At 49.0% G+C, this 13945-nt stretch overlaps 1 protein-coding gene across 2 annotated transcripts in view; it reads right to left on the minus strand.

Annotated features, from left to right (window-relative positions):
* CCNI (cyclin I) overlaps window positions 1-13846 on the minus strand; it is a 35670-nt gene extending 21824 nt beyond the window's left edge. Inside the window, exon 1 of one of the 2 annotated variants that reach the window (XM_056355172.1) lies at window positions 13543-13846. The gene's annotated coding sequence lies outside the window, so the exon portion shown is untranslated. The remainder of the gene's footprint in view (window positions 1-13542) is intronic. The other variant, XM_056355166.1, reaches the window with a different exon arrangement.
* Window positions 13847-13945: the final 99 nt, after the last annotated feature.

Here is a 13945-nt window from a genome sequence, read left to right on the forward strand (position 1 = left end):
ACTAGTAAAGTAAGGCAAGGCAATGCATTGGCTTTGTTTTGACATCTCCTGTGAGCAAGGTCACAAGCTGTAGTCTCAATCTTGCTCTGAAATTAGAGGCAAAACTTTGGTGTGAGGTTTTCACTTGTATGAGGCATTAAAAATCACCTGCTTATCCATTAAAAATGCCCTGACTTGGTCCAAGAAATGTAACCCATCTCCTAAAGATCTCTCTTTTTGATCCAAGTTTATAAATGACTTAAGGAGGTACTTTGAGTTTCCCTAGAGAAGTTTTGGGCTGCTAAGTGCCGCAGGCTACGGTTTTGTGTTTGCAGTAATTGGGGCAGGTCACTACATAGCCAGAAACACTTTTTGGTTTGGGGCGTGTTTGTGCATCGGTGTAGGATGCAAAATAGTTGAGCTTGGGGTGGGGGTGGTGTAAAAAAAAATAGTAATCTGTTTCCCTGACAAAAAAAAAAGTGCCTCCTGCAGACAAAAGATGCAAGATCGTATTCTCCAGTGGCAGAACAACCTCATAACAGTTTCTGATTTTCCCCTGCCTCCAGTTGCAATTAAGCTGTGCCAATACAACTGCACTGTAAATAGCATCACTGAAATCATTCAGGGCAGTAATAAAAATGTCTCTTGTTTTGGTTGTGGGCTGTTTTGGGGGTTTGTTTCTTTTTGGTTTGTTTTTTCATTTTAATATAGATCATTTCAAGAACAATTAACAAGATTTCTAGGACTAGAGACAGCCTTAAAACCACCATCTTTATTTTGTGCATAAATCCAGGTGGATATTCTGAACAAGAGAGGTAATTCCAACAGAGCTTAACCACCACATGCACTTCTGCAGACCTTGTAAGTATTTTCAGCACCCTGCAGCCAAATCTGCTTCAGCTTTAACAAGCATTAATACAATTTTACAGATGACCTGAAAACAGATTCTTCTGGGTGGGGGAGGAAGGGGAAGCAGAAGGAAGAGAGGAAGGAGACTGAATTCCTCCGAGCTCCAGCCAGCCATCTGTGATTTCAAATGATCAAAATGTAGTTTGCACTGCTAGAAGAAATCGTCTAACTGCAAGCTGTGATGAGAAATTTCAAAGCTGTGGGCGGGGGGTGGGTGGGATGGATGTTAATTTTAGTATCTGGGGCTTTCTCTTTGCTTAACTCTTTCCTCCCCCCATGTCAGTAAAGCAGCCTAGAAATTTATGGCAGAAGAAGTAAATGCCTACAGTGTTAATTACATCTCAGAAGAAAAAAGCAGCAGGCATAGGCTGCTTTTACAATTTTACATTATTTTTGTGCCACAGAACAGTTGTAAGAGGACAACGGTTTTGTGGCTTAGGCAGCAAAATCTCCCATGAATGACTCACTAGTGGAAATCACTGCTTAGCTTTCTGCCTTTTCAGCTTGCCAAAGCACAACCTGATGCGATAGTGATAAGCAGAGGACCAGCATGGGTTAAAATCATCTGGTTTGCGCTGTAGAAAGTAAATAATGCTGTAGCCTGGTCAGTGGAAATAGCCTGACAAGAGTGTGAGACAATATATGGTATTTTTCAAATTAAACGACCAGGAAAAAGCTGTTTGGGAATATAGTTTCAAATTTCCACATCTAAATAAGCGAGTGTATTTGAAGCAACGAACTGACTTGTACAGAATGAATACCAATATGCATTAAAATAAGAATGCGTTCCCCCATGAGAAATGCATTACTATCAAACATAGCTATGCCACAGGTACGTATACAATATTGCACCTTTAACAAGCAACTTATTTGACTTGTGCATAAGCCAGCCACAGACCTAAATTGGGAACGAGGTAATTTTATGCAGGCTGGGAAATGAAGAGGGCCCTTGCCATTTGTCTGTATGACTCACCCACAGCTAACTCCCACAACCTGCTACAAAGGCAAGTCTGTGAGATATTTTGGCAGCATCGTTCAGGCAGGCTCATGTACATCACACACTCGCCACTTCTTTTCCTCCAACCAGATTTTTCCTGGGAGTGCAAACAAAGTTGACCTCATTTTAGTGTCGGTTTTCCAAAATGAAGAATTTTTCCAAAGATTTTAAAGAAACCCGCCAGTGAAAAACACGGGTCTGCAACTGCAGAAAAAGAGAATGCAGAGCAATGTTTTGATGTGAGGGAAGGGAGGTGTTTTTAAGTCTGTTTTGAAACAGAAAAATCCCAGGACCTATCCAGCACCTATGGAGGAGGAGCAGGAGCCCTCTGGAGAGGGATGCATCCTGACCAGCAGCAGTGTACTCTTTCTTCTCACCACCATCTTTTGTTTCAATTCTGTTCAAAAAGGAAAGCTCAGATGGACTTTGCTGCAGCACCATAAACACTTCTAGATTTGTAGAGCAACATGGCAGAAAACATGAACAGCTTCAGTTCTTCACAGTATTCCCTATGGGTAGCAAAAAAATCCAGCAAGAAAACGGGGAGAATAACGGGGGGGAAAAGAAAGCTTGGATGGGGGCGTTTTTAAACAGGAGGGAGGGTGCCACAGAGCTGCTGGTGATGGCAGTGGTGTAAAGCTGCTTGCTGTCTGATGGCTGTCACACAGGGGGGTTCTGCAGGTACAAGCCTGAGCCGTTCTTTCGTTTTACAGCAGCCACCGCTTTGTAAAATCTATGCTCGCTGCCCAGCCTTTCCTCTCCTAACACCTGGAGACCGTAAACCTGACTAGTTCTAAGAAATTTCTGCTGTACTTCATTCCCCAAGCCTCATGGCTGACACCAGGGTTTTGCTATTAAAGGGAAGCTTAAATGGTGTTTTCCAAAGCAGGGACTTTCAAAAAACAAGGTAGAAGATGAACTCCCAATTGAACTCTCAGACAATGTCACCATTCTTCCCTCCTGGCAAGACAGGCATGCTTCCAGACCCATGCCTGCCCTACCCCCTTTTCTAATGGCTCTGGTTGGAAATGCCAGAGGAGGTTTGCATTTCCTATTTGTCTCGGCAACTGCCAGCAAGAGTCCCTCCAAGCAGCATTTGCCCAGAAAGGCCTTCGGTCAGCAATGGCTTAAATTTTCCATGCCACAGCTCCGAGTGATGCAAACAAGCTGTTTCAATCATAGCTCCTTTCCCTTTTGAAGCCGTGTGTGGCAACATACCAAGTAAACTGTGGATAAAAGGTAAACTCGGAATCCAGCCCTAGGAGACCAGCTCCAGCTGCATAACGTATGGGTCTGACACATAGAGGAGATGAAACTCAATACACTTTAATGAATTCTGCTTTGAGATTTTGGGTTATTTGAACCTAAAAATCAAAGGAAATGTTATTAACTGATGGAGGCTGTTTGCCTGCATTGACTAAATTAAGCAAAACCAAAACCCTTGCAAACCAAAACCCCTCCATGCCATTTTATGAACACTTGCAAAAGAAACTCTTACTTTTTATACTCTTTCAACGCTATGGGGTCATCACCTGGCTGCTGATTGCATGCAAGATGCTTCTTGAAGATGTAAACTCCTCACAACGTTTATTAAAATCAGCCAAGGGCCTTGGGCTAACATTTCGGTAGGAACGGACCCTGCTATTGCTGGGCATGCAGATCTCACCGCTCAGAAAGAGCCATGCCGCCAGGCTAGGAACGTGAGCCTTTATTGTGTGCACTAGGGTATCTCATCAAGGGCAGGCTGCCCTCCTATGGGACAATCTGCGGTCACATGCCAAAAGGTGGTGCTACCTCCTTGCTCAGAACTGAAGCACGAGACAGGTATAAAGGCACTACAAACGTTTGCTCATATGACGCCTGTTATTCTTATGGTGTTTCTAACCTAAACGATGGGTAAACCCATGAGAGCAACGGCTGAGCCCCGCACCAAACTCTCTGTATGGTGCCAGCAAAGGAACGAGCCCAGCTCCCAGAAGCAACTAACCAAGGTTTGCACAGCAGTCTCTGGGTTCTCTGGGACCTTCTGGATCCTTTGGGGACAGGGTCCAAGATCACTGTGGAACACCTGGGAACCCTCTCAGAAACCTGGAGAGTGAGGCTGTTGCTAGGTGAGGATGAGGTACGGGTAAGCCACGAGGCTGTCAGCCTGAGGGAGCTCTAGCAGCTGCTTAACGAGCATGATCAGCTGCCCTTGACCCAGGGTGCAGCTGCCCTCTAATTAGGGAGAGTGAAGCACCCCTCTTAGCCAGTGCCTGAGTGAGGTCTACATAAACACGAGCCAGACCCAAGGCATCAGGAATAAATTGTAGAGGTTTATGTAGAAGCCTGCTATGAGAGCGGACTCAGCTAGAGCTGCTCCAGTATAAACTGGTCCACCATGGGGAAGTTCTTCCAGCAAATGCTGGAGCAGCTGCCCCTGCCAGGGTAGAGCTTTAGATGATGGGCACAGGCCTCCAAGTTCCAGGCTGCAGGGAGTGTCTAGGGCCTCTCTCCAAGGCTGGGAGAGATGGCCCTCAGTCCTCCAGGGGTATGTTGACTTGGAGGAGCTGTGGAGCCAAGTGAAGGAGTTACAGGAGATAGTGAGCAGGCTGTACAGCATCAGAGAAGTTTCATGGGAGACAGACAGGGTCTTCTCTGGGACCCAGCAGCCTGAAAAGCCTCAGCCCCCATCCATAACAGAGAAGTGAGCAGTGTCCACTCCCACCATCAAGGTAAGTGAAACCTCTGGAGGAAGGGCAAGGATGGAAGTGGGTGACTTCTGGCACTAAAAGGCAAGTTCCTGTCCCACCTAACGGCTTGTAACTGTGAACTAGGTTCAGCATGCTCGTTGAAGAGGAGCCAGATGTGCCTTTGGGCAAGAGATATGGGCTACCTGACCCTAAACCACACAACACTTTTAGGAAGAAGGGGTGAGAGATTGTAATGGGGAACTCCTGGCTGCAGGGGACAGAAGCATCCACCTCCAATCTGACCTATCATCTAGAGAGGCTTGCCACCTGCGGGGGGCCCGGATGTGGAATGTTGTCCAACATTCTGACTGCTACCTCTGCTTTCTCTCCATGTGGGCATTAGGGAAACTGTCGAGGCAGCCTCTAGAGTGTCAAGTGACTACGGGGATTTGGGGGTGGCAGTCAAACGCTTGGGGGCCCTGGTGATGTTCTCCTGAGCGTAGGTCAACAGTTGCCTGCAGAACTGGTGTTAGCAACAGCAGTTTGAGTTCTATGACTGTGGGATCCTGCTAGTGGAGGGGCATCTGCTTGGGAGGGATGGGATCCACTTCACCCAAGCTGGGCAAAGATATCTCTACCAGTAAGATGGTGTCCTGGTTTCAGCTGGGAGAGCTGATTTTCTTCTCAGTAGCTAGTGCTGTGTTCTGGCTTCTGTGTGAGAATGTTGATAGCACATTGATGGGTTTGGTTGTTGATGGGTAATGTTTCTACCAAGTCAAGGACATCTCAGTTTCTCAGGCCTTCCCAGCAAGAGGGCTGGAGGGGCACAGGAAACTGGAAGGGGACACAGCTAGGACAGCTGACTCTAATTAGCCCAAGGGATATTCCAGACCATTTGATGTCATACTGAGTATGTCAGCTGGGGGCAGAAGGAAGCAGGGGGAATGGGCAGGACATTTGGCATTACGGCATTTGTCTTCCCGAGAAACTGTTAGGCGTGATGGGAGCCCTGCTTTCCTGGGGATGGCTGAACCTGCCTGCTGATGGAAGGAGTAAATTCCTTGTTTTGCTTGGTTTGCATGCATGGCTTTTGTTTTACCTACTAAACTGTGAGTTTTCTCACTTGTACTCTTCCAAAACTCTCCCCTATCCCACTGTGGGGGGAGTGAGCGAGCAGCTGTGTGGGGCTTGGTTGCTGGTCAGGCTTAAAGCATGACAGATGGGTGACCCTATAAGGATGGCTTTGAACTAGGCCTGACAGAGCAGGGATGGAGTTACCAGGAGCCCTTTGAGAGCAGTGGACAGGGCTGATGGGCAAAGGGCCCGAAGTGATAGGAAGGGACCACAAAATCAACAAAAAATGAGGCTTAAGTGGGGTCACTTCCAGGATTTGCATGCAAGCAAGGATGCACCTGTGAGCTACCATTATGGAGGAACTCCCCCAAACTCTTTCTGGGAAAGAAGCTCATTGAGCTGCTTCTCTGAAGTGCATGCATGTCTATGAACATAGTGGGGAATAAACACGGTGAGACCTGTGTGCAGCTAAATGGCTATGATCTTGTTGGGATCACGGAGAGGTGGTGGGATGGCTCCCGTGACTCAACACACAGGAGTGTTGCAATGGAGGGATACAGGCTCCCTAGGAAAGGCATGCTGGAAAAAGGAGGATGGTGGAGTCTCCCTTGATGACAAAGAACAGCTGGAGTGTATGGAGATTTGCATGGGGATGGATGAGGAGCCAACTGAGACCTTGTGGGTGAGGATTAAAGAGAAAACAGGTAAGAGTGACACTGTAGCGGGTGGAAAAACAAGTGGATGAGGCCTTCTACGGACAGCTGGAAACAGCCCCTTGTTTGCAGACCTGGGTCCTCATGTGGGACTCCAACCACCCTGACATAAGCAGGAGGGACAACACAGCACGGCATAAGCAATCCAGGAGGTTCCTGGAGTGCACAGACTACAACTTCCTGACCCATGTGACAGAGAAACTAAGGAGAGGTGTCCTGCTGGACCTCATACTCCCCTACAAGGAGGGGCTTGTTGGGGGCGTGAAGGTCAAAGGCTGCCTTGCCTGCAGTGACCGTGGGATAGTGGAGTTCAGGATCCCAAGGGCAAGGAGGAAGGTAAGCAGCAAGCTCACAACCCTGGACTGCAGGTGAGCAGGCTTTGGACTCCGCAAAGATCTGCCTGGAAGCATCCCATGGGGCAAGGCCCTGATGGGAAGCAGGGCTCAAAGTTATTCAAGGATCACCTCAAAGCTCAAGACTTCCATCCCCACAAATACCACATCAGGCAGAAATGCCAGGAGGCCTGTGTAGATAAATAAGGAGATCTTGGCACAGTTAAAACACAAAAAGCAAGCACTACAGAAGGTGGAAGCAAGGATGGGTTACCTGGGAGAATATGTAGGCAGCAAAAGGAAGGCCAGGGAATATCTGGGCAACACTACTGAAAGCAGAGGCTGGATGAGCAGACAGTGAATTGGATTGAAAAGTGGCAGAATGAATGTGTCCAGAGGGTGGTGACCAGTGGCACAAAGTCTAGCTGGAGGTGGTGACTAGTGGTGTACCCCAGGGGTCAATACTGGGTCCAGTCCTGCTTAACGTGTTCATTAATGATCTGGATGATGGGCTAGAGAGTACTCTGAGCCGCTCTGCAGGTGACACCACGTGAGGAGTAGCAGCTGGTATGCTAGAGATCTGTCATGCTGCCATCCAGAGGGACATCCACATGCTGGAGAAACAGGCTGCCAGGAATCTTAAGAAGAGTCAGTGTGGAGTCCTGCACCTGGGGAGGAAACACCCCAGACACCAATACATGCTGGGGGGTGTCTGGATGGCAAGAAGTTCTACAGAAAAGGCCCTGGGGGTCCTGGTGGCCACCAAGCTGATCATGAGCTAGCGGTGTGCCTTTGTGGCATAGAAAGCTAGTGGTATCCTGGGCTGCATTAGGAGGAGGGTTGCCAGCAGACTGAGGGAGGTGAGCCTTCCCCGCTGCTCAGCACTGGTGAGGCCACACCTGAGCGCTGTGTCCGTTTGGGGCTCCCCAGAGCAAGACACATGGATGTACTGGACAGAGTCTAGTAAAGAACTACTAATACAATGAAGGGACTGGAGCAGCTCTCTTACACGGAAAGGCTGAGAGCTGGGATTCTTCATGCTGGAAAGAGAAGGACTGGAGCAGGACAAATGTTACATACATATATAAAACACATAGAGATGGTTTGGGGCAGAGGGAATGTAATATATATAAATACATAAAGGGATGAAAGAGAAGGTTTGGGGCAGGGAGAATGTTACTTTTACATATATTTAAAACATATATATATAAAAAAATAAATAAAGGGAGGGTACAAACTGGATGAAGCCAGGCTCTCTTCAGTGATGCCCAGTGTCAGTACCAGAAGCAAGGGGCATAAAATGAAACAGAAGATGTCCCCTCTAAACATCAGGAACACTTCTTTACTGCGAGGGTGACAGAGGACTGGCAGAAGTTGCCCAGAGAGGTTGTGGAGTCTGCATCCCCAGAGGTGCTGAAGAGGCATCTGGACATGGTACAGGGCAACTGGTTTAGGTGGACCTGCTTGAGCAGGGGGGGTGGACAACATGGCTTTCAGAGGTCTCCTCCAGCCTCAGCTGCTCTGTGACTTTAAGGGCCTTAGGCTCAAAGCAGCACAGTTTGAGGGTTCAGCTGTATGCCCAGAGCAGCGCATCAGTTCTTCAGGCAGCAAATGCTGAAAGCAGAGCAGAAAGGCTTAAAAAAAAAAAAAAGGCAAACCTAACCTGGCATTATGTAATGTCTCACTGCTAGTCTCCTAACAGCAACACATGCAGAGCATGATTCACTTCTCCCATCGCCAATATAACTTGGTATAAATCAACAGTAACTTGAAGGAAGTAACTGAGGAAAATCAAGCTCACAAAGTATGAGAGCGAGCAGTAATTTCATAAAATAGGGCCAGAGGCTTTCAAGCTCATAAAAGCTAACTCTCTACAGGCAAGGGCCAACAGGCATTCAGAATCTAAAGCACCACACACCACCTTTTGAGTAATATAATCCCCGGAAACCAAACAAATACAACGTCTTTATGGGGGAAAAAAAAACCCCAAAAACCCAGAAACAGGATTCAGCAGTAGTTATTTTTGTCTTTCGGCAGTAGTTGGTCATTAACATAAATGAACAGCAATAAAACCAAACAAGTTTATACCCAGTTCAACACCCACATCCAGAAAACATGTAACTACAATGGCTTGATTCCTCTTGACAACAACAAAAGAGAATTTTATCTGAAAACATGAATGCTCACCAAGGCCCGTATTTCGCTTTGCAGATTCTGATTAGCTTTGGGGTAAATTATCAGTGATTACAGCTAATATCAGGATACAGTGTGAGGCACTAAAAAGAGATAATTATGAGGAAATGAGGAATTATCTGCTGTTGAAACAATAGATCAATTATGAGGTACAGCACAGTAGCTGCAGAGCAGCATTCTTAGGCTCTGAGAGTACTGTCTCCTCTTTCTCATCAACCAAAGACAACCCACAGTTATAAACTTTAATTGTCCTCTAGGAGCTCGAGCTTGCTGACTAATTAGCCTCTTGTTGAGACAATACAGAAAAAGACATAATTCCAATTGTCCACAAAGCAGGATGGCACAGGCACACTCCTGGCTCTTCCCTACGTGCTCATCTCTCCTTGCCCTATGAGCAAGAATTTAACAACAGCCTTGATATCCCCAGTTCCAGACGACCTAAAATAGGACAACAGTCCACAACCTAAAATAAAATAAACCCAGGGAAGGAAACGGAAGGTGGGGTTACTGACAAAGAGAAAACAGTATGTCTGAGGCCATACGTAATGGCAGTCTGAGTCGTCCTGCTTCCACAAAGCATGCTGTGCAAAGTCCCCTTTGGTCCTATAGATGCAGGCATGGTCACATTTGCAGTGCTTTTATAAATGGGAGATTAAGCTGCATTTGATGGTTGTGTTACAGCAGCTGCATCCGTAAAGGAAGCAGGCTTTTCAGCTGCATGGCAGCACTTAGGAGCAGTTAAACCCCAAGATTAACACTCAAAAATTGTTAGGAAGGTAAAGGTTGAAGCTTTTGGGAGCCAAGCTCTTGTCTAACAGACCACTGCAGTCACGAGCTACCCCAGCCAAGAAACAGTATCTCACTGTATACAGTGAAATACCACCAAAAAGGCACAAATGCCTGTGGCAAAGGGGTTCATCCAGCACCTCCCATTATCCTGGTAAAGAAAATGTTTGATGTCTGGGCTGATGAGCAAAATGGAGTATCTGCAGTAACATGTTATTCGCAAGTGAGCTTTTACATGACTATTGCATAGCAAGTGCAAATACCCATTACAGTATAATCATTTGCAGTTAGCAAACACACAGGAAGGGAAAATTTCGGTTCCACACTTAGATGGGAGGCACCTAAGATTTCTCCTTCCATCTGAATGACTTCACCTTGCTTTTTTGGCATTTGAAAATAGCTGTTATTGTGCTGAATTCTCAAAGAAACTGCTCTCTACTCCCAGCGAACCAGAACCCCCCTTGAAATCCATCTCCTTGATGGCAAGCCTGGATTTCCTGCTCCTTCATTGGAGTGTCCTGGTGAAAAGTACCTGCGGTTTTGGTACCTTCTCTAGCCCCATGAAATCCTGGGAGAAAACAAAAACACCCACAATTTGTTCCTGGACAGGTTAGCCCTAGACACCCATCTTCTATCTTGCAGGGGAGGACTTCCAGATCCCACAACTGTGTTCCACTCAAGTCTGGAGTGGAGTCTTCTCCTTTCCTTTTTGCTAGGGCCTATAGTGATAGGACATGGAGTTACAGCTTTAAACTGAAAGAGAGTAGGTTTAGATTGGATATTGGGAAGAAATTCTTCACCGTGAGGGTGGCGAGGCACTGGCCCAGGCTGCCCAGAGCAGCTGTGGGTGCCCCATCCCTGGCAGTGCTCAGGGCCAGGCCGGACGGGGCTGGGAGCAGCCTGGGCTGGGGGGAGGTGTCCCTGCCTGTGGCAGGGGGTTGGGACTAAACGGTCTTTAAGGTCCCTTCCAACCCAAATCATTCTGTGATTTTGCTCCCTGCTTGGGCAACACAGTCCTAAGTTATCACTTGGTGGTCAAAATGTGATGTCTAGTTTTCCTGAAGCCACTGGTCCTGCCCAGGCTTTTTAAAATATGTCTCTGGCAGGCTACGGAGCGGTGTGAAATGAACTGCAGATTGTGTACCTACCCATTCTATCACCCATTTCAGGTGGCTAATTTACATCAGCATGACAGCAGCACCAAATCTTATTTACTAAGAGGTGTCATGTAAAAACACAAAGATTAAACCCGTGAATATATGTGCTCTCAAAAAGCCAGCTCAGCATGAGGTCAAGATTAATTACCGCTTTAACCAGCGCATTGCTGCACGTGTGCAAAGGAAAGCATCTTTCATACTGGCCTGGGGGAAGGCACGTTCCATCACACAAACACGCTCATGCTGTCATTTGTTGCCTGCTCAAGGTATGCTAAGAAGCAGGTGAGCACAGAAAAGTTGAGAAGGGAAAATCCAAGAGACTGTAATTATAAGGGAGATGCTCAAAGCTGTGAAGAGCTAAACACTTGGGTCCATCCACTGACTTGAAAAGCTTATCCCAGGGCAATGACACAAGTGAAAGTAGTGGCACTGAACAGCCTCACACTTGGACAGAAGTCTGTAAATTGATACATGTCTGTAAATATAACAAATAATCTGAAAATAGGAAAATAACACATTTTAGAAAGTAAATGTTGATTGCATCAGTGTTAACGTAAGATGGCAGACAGACAGCTGTGGATACTGCATTACCCTGGAAAACAGATGTCCCCATGCCTGACTTGTCGATTCCCTCAAAGTCATCCCAAGGCTTCTAGGATGTAAGGATACTGAGCTACAACTGCTCCCCTAAAACCATACCTGAACCAGCTCGAAGTGCCCTTTACCACCTGGTTGTGCAGGAGAGTCCTGAAGAGAATGCTGCACTGCTGGCAAAGGCCAGAGCGTGGGGCAGGGCTAACGAGGGGGTCTCCTCACCCCACGGGGCTGCGGCTGCTCGCTCAGAGCAGCAAACAGCAGGCTGCGCTGAGGCATGTCAATGCCTTCAACCACATCCAGGAATGGCTGCTGCCAGCGAGACCAGAGCAGAGACACGCCGCAGGAGTGCTGCCCTGCTCACCACAGCTCTCACCATCACCCAATGCAGCTTGTGACACCCCAAACACAAAACAGTGGGAAAGCCCAGCCCCAGCAGGCATCAACCAAGCAGGACCTTTTGTGGAGAGGGCCCTGATAGAGCGAGGCTGTTATCATGCACTGCCAGGAGGACAGACGCAATCTCAGAGTACTTTTAAGTAAGGACCCAAAGCAAACAAGCACAGGAGTCTGTAAGAATACAGAACGGACACAGTAAAAGGAGCTTCAAGATGAGTTCTGCCATGTCAAGCTATACACAAGCTCTAAACAGGGGTAATGGATAACTAGAAGTATATATGTATCATGTGAAAGTTCAATTCCCGTTGGGGCGAAGCCAAAAGATCAGCTTCCCACATCCCATGCCAAGGTCTGTGCAGGCACAGATGAGAGTGAGCTATCCCCCAGCCTTAGGAGCCAGCCAAACTACTTTAAAGGAAATAAAAAAAAATAAAAACACAGTCATTTGCAGGGATCCAAAACAAAACCTTGGAGACAAGGAAAAGACACTGTGATTTGCTTTTTTAGAGACAAACTCCTACTCAGCCTCACCTTGCGAAACCTGGGTTCTGCATACATCCCCCAGCTTTAAGTCGGGGCAGGGGGTAGCCCCAGGGGAGCGAGGGCCACTGCCACATCTGCCATCTCTGCACGGAAAACACGAGATGCTCCAGAAAAGGGAGCTTCACAACCATGTGCATTTTGCTCAATTTACATACATAGTTATTAAAAGAAATCTCACCCTTCTGTCTTTGAAAGGGGCTGTGCCTTGGGCAGGCTGCTGCAGTACACCATGGGAAGAATGTTTTGGGAGCACACAAAGGCTGATGCCGAAAATCACTTTTAAACTCAGGCTTGAAACAGTCTGCCTTCTATAACACCCTTATTTATATATATGTAAGGGCAGTGAAAATGCTGGATTGTTCCTTTTTCCCTCCTTCACTGGTTCAAAAAGGGAGGATAAAGGAACAGGTCTTCCTGTGTTCAATGGACAAGTTTTCAGGAGGATTTTTTGCGAGCCTGCTCTCTACCACCGGCATGAAATAACCACCGGTAACCTCGCTCCGTAAGCTCGCCCCTTTGATGCGGATTTATAGAACAGAACGGCACTTCTTCCATCGCAGACAGGCGGCCAAAGGCGGCACGGAGGAGAGCGCAGACCGTCTCTGCAAACCAAGTACACGAAGAGGAGAAGCACCACAAATTACGTGTGCCACGATGAGCTACCAAGAAGTCACACCTGTGGCACAGATGTGCTGCTCAGCGCCCCCCACCCACCCGGGACAGGGGCCTGGCGACCGCCGACACCCGCAGGGCAGGGGGGTGAAGCAGGGCACGGCGGCCACGGCCCGCACACAACTGTTGTTGTGCTGCGCGCACAATGCGCTGCGCTCGTGCAATGCAGGCGCCCCGCGCACACACTCGTGCAACGCACGGGCGCTTTGCATACGCCCCGTACACCTACTAGTGCAACGCAGGGACGCTTTGCACGCGCCCTGTGCAATGCACGGGCGCTTTGGACACACTCAGGCAAAGCACGGGCGCTTTGCACACGCCCTGTGCTCACAGTCGTGCAACGCACGGACGCTCTCCAAACGCGCCGCACACGGGCGCCGTGCGCGCAGCGCACACGCAACGGTGCGCCACACACACAGGCAGCTCATACCGGCGCCCTGCATCGCGCACCCCCGGTGCCGTGCACGCCCGCCCGCCGCGGAGACCCCCGCCCGCACCCCCGGCTCCCGCCCCGCGGCTCACCTCCCCTGCGCGGCGGCGGGGTGCCCGGCGGGGCCCTGCCATCAGCACCCCATGGCGGGGCGACGGCGGCGGGGCTCCTCCGCGGCGCTTCAGCACCGTGCGGGCCCCATGTCCGGGGCGGCGGCGGCGGCGGCGGCCGGCGGGCTCATGTCGCCATGGCGGGGCCGCGGCGACGGGGACCGGGGAGGGGAGGAGGGGGGGGGGAAGGCGGGCCGCCGCCGCCGCCGCGCGGGGTGGGGAAGGGGGGGTTAAAATAAAATAAAATAAAAATTAAAAGGGAGGGGGGGGGGAGCGAGAGGCAGCCCGGAGCCAGCCGCTTCCCGGGGGGAGCAGGGGAGGGAAAGAAGGGCCGGCGGGGCGGCCCCGCCTCCCGCGGGGGGCGGCGCGGGGCGGGGCTGGCGGC

This window comes from Falco biarmicus, chromosome 1, assembly GCF_023638135.1.
Source record: "Falco biarmicus isolate bFalBia1 chromosome 1, bFalBia1.pri, whole genome shotgun sequence".
NCBI classification, from domain to species: domain Eukaryota; kingdom Metazoa; phylum Chordata; class Aves; order Falconiformes; family Falconidae; genus Falco; species Falco biarmicus.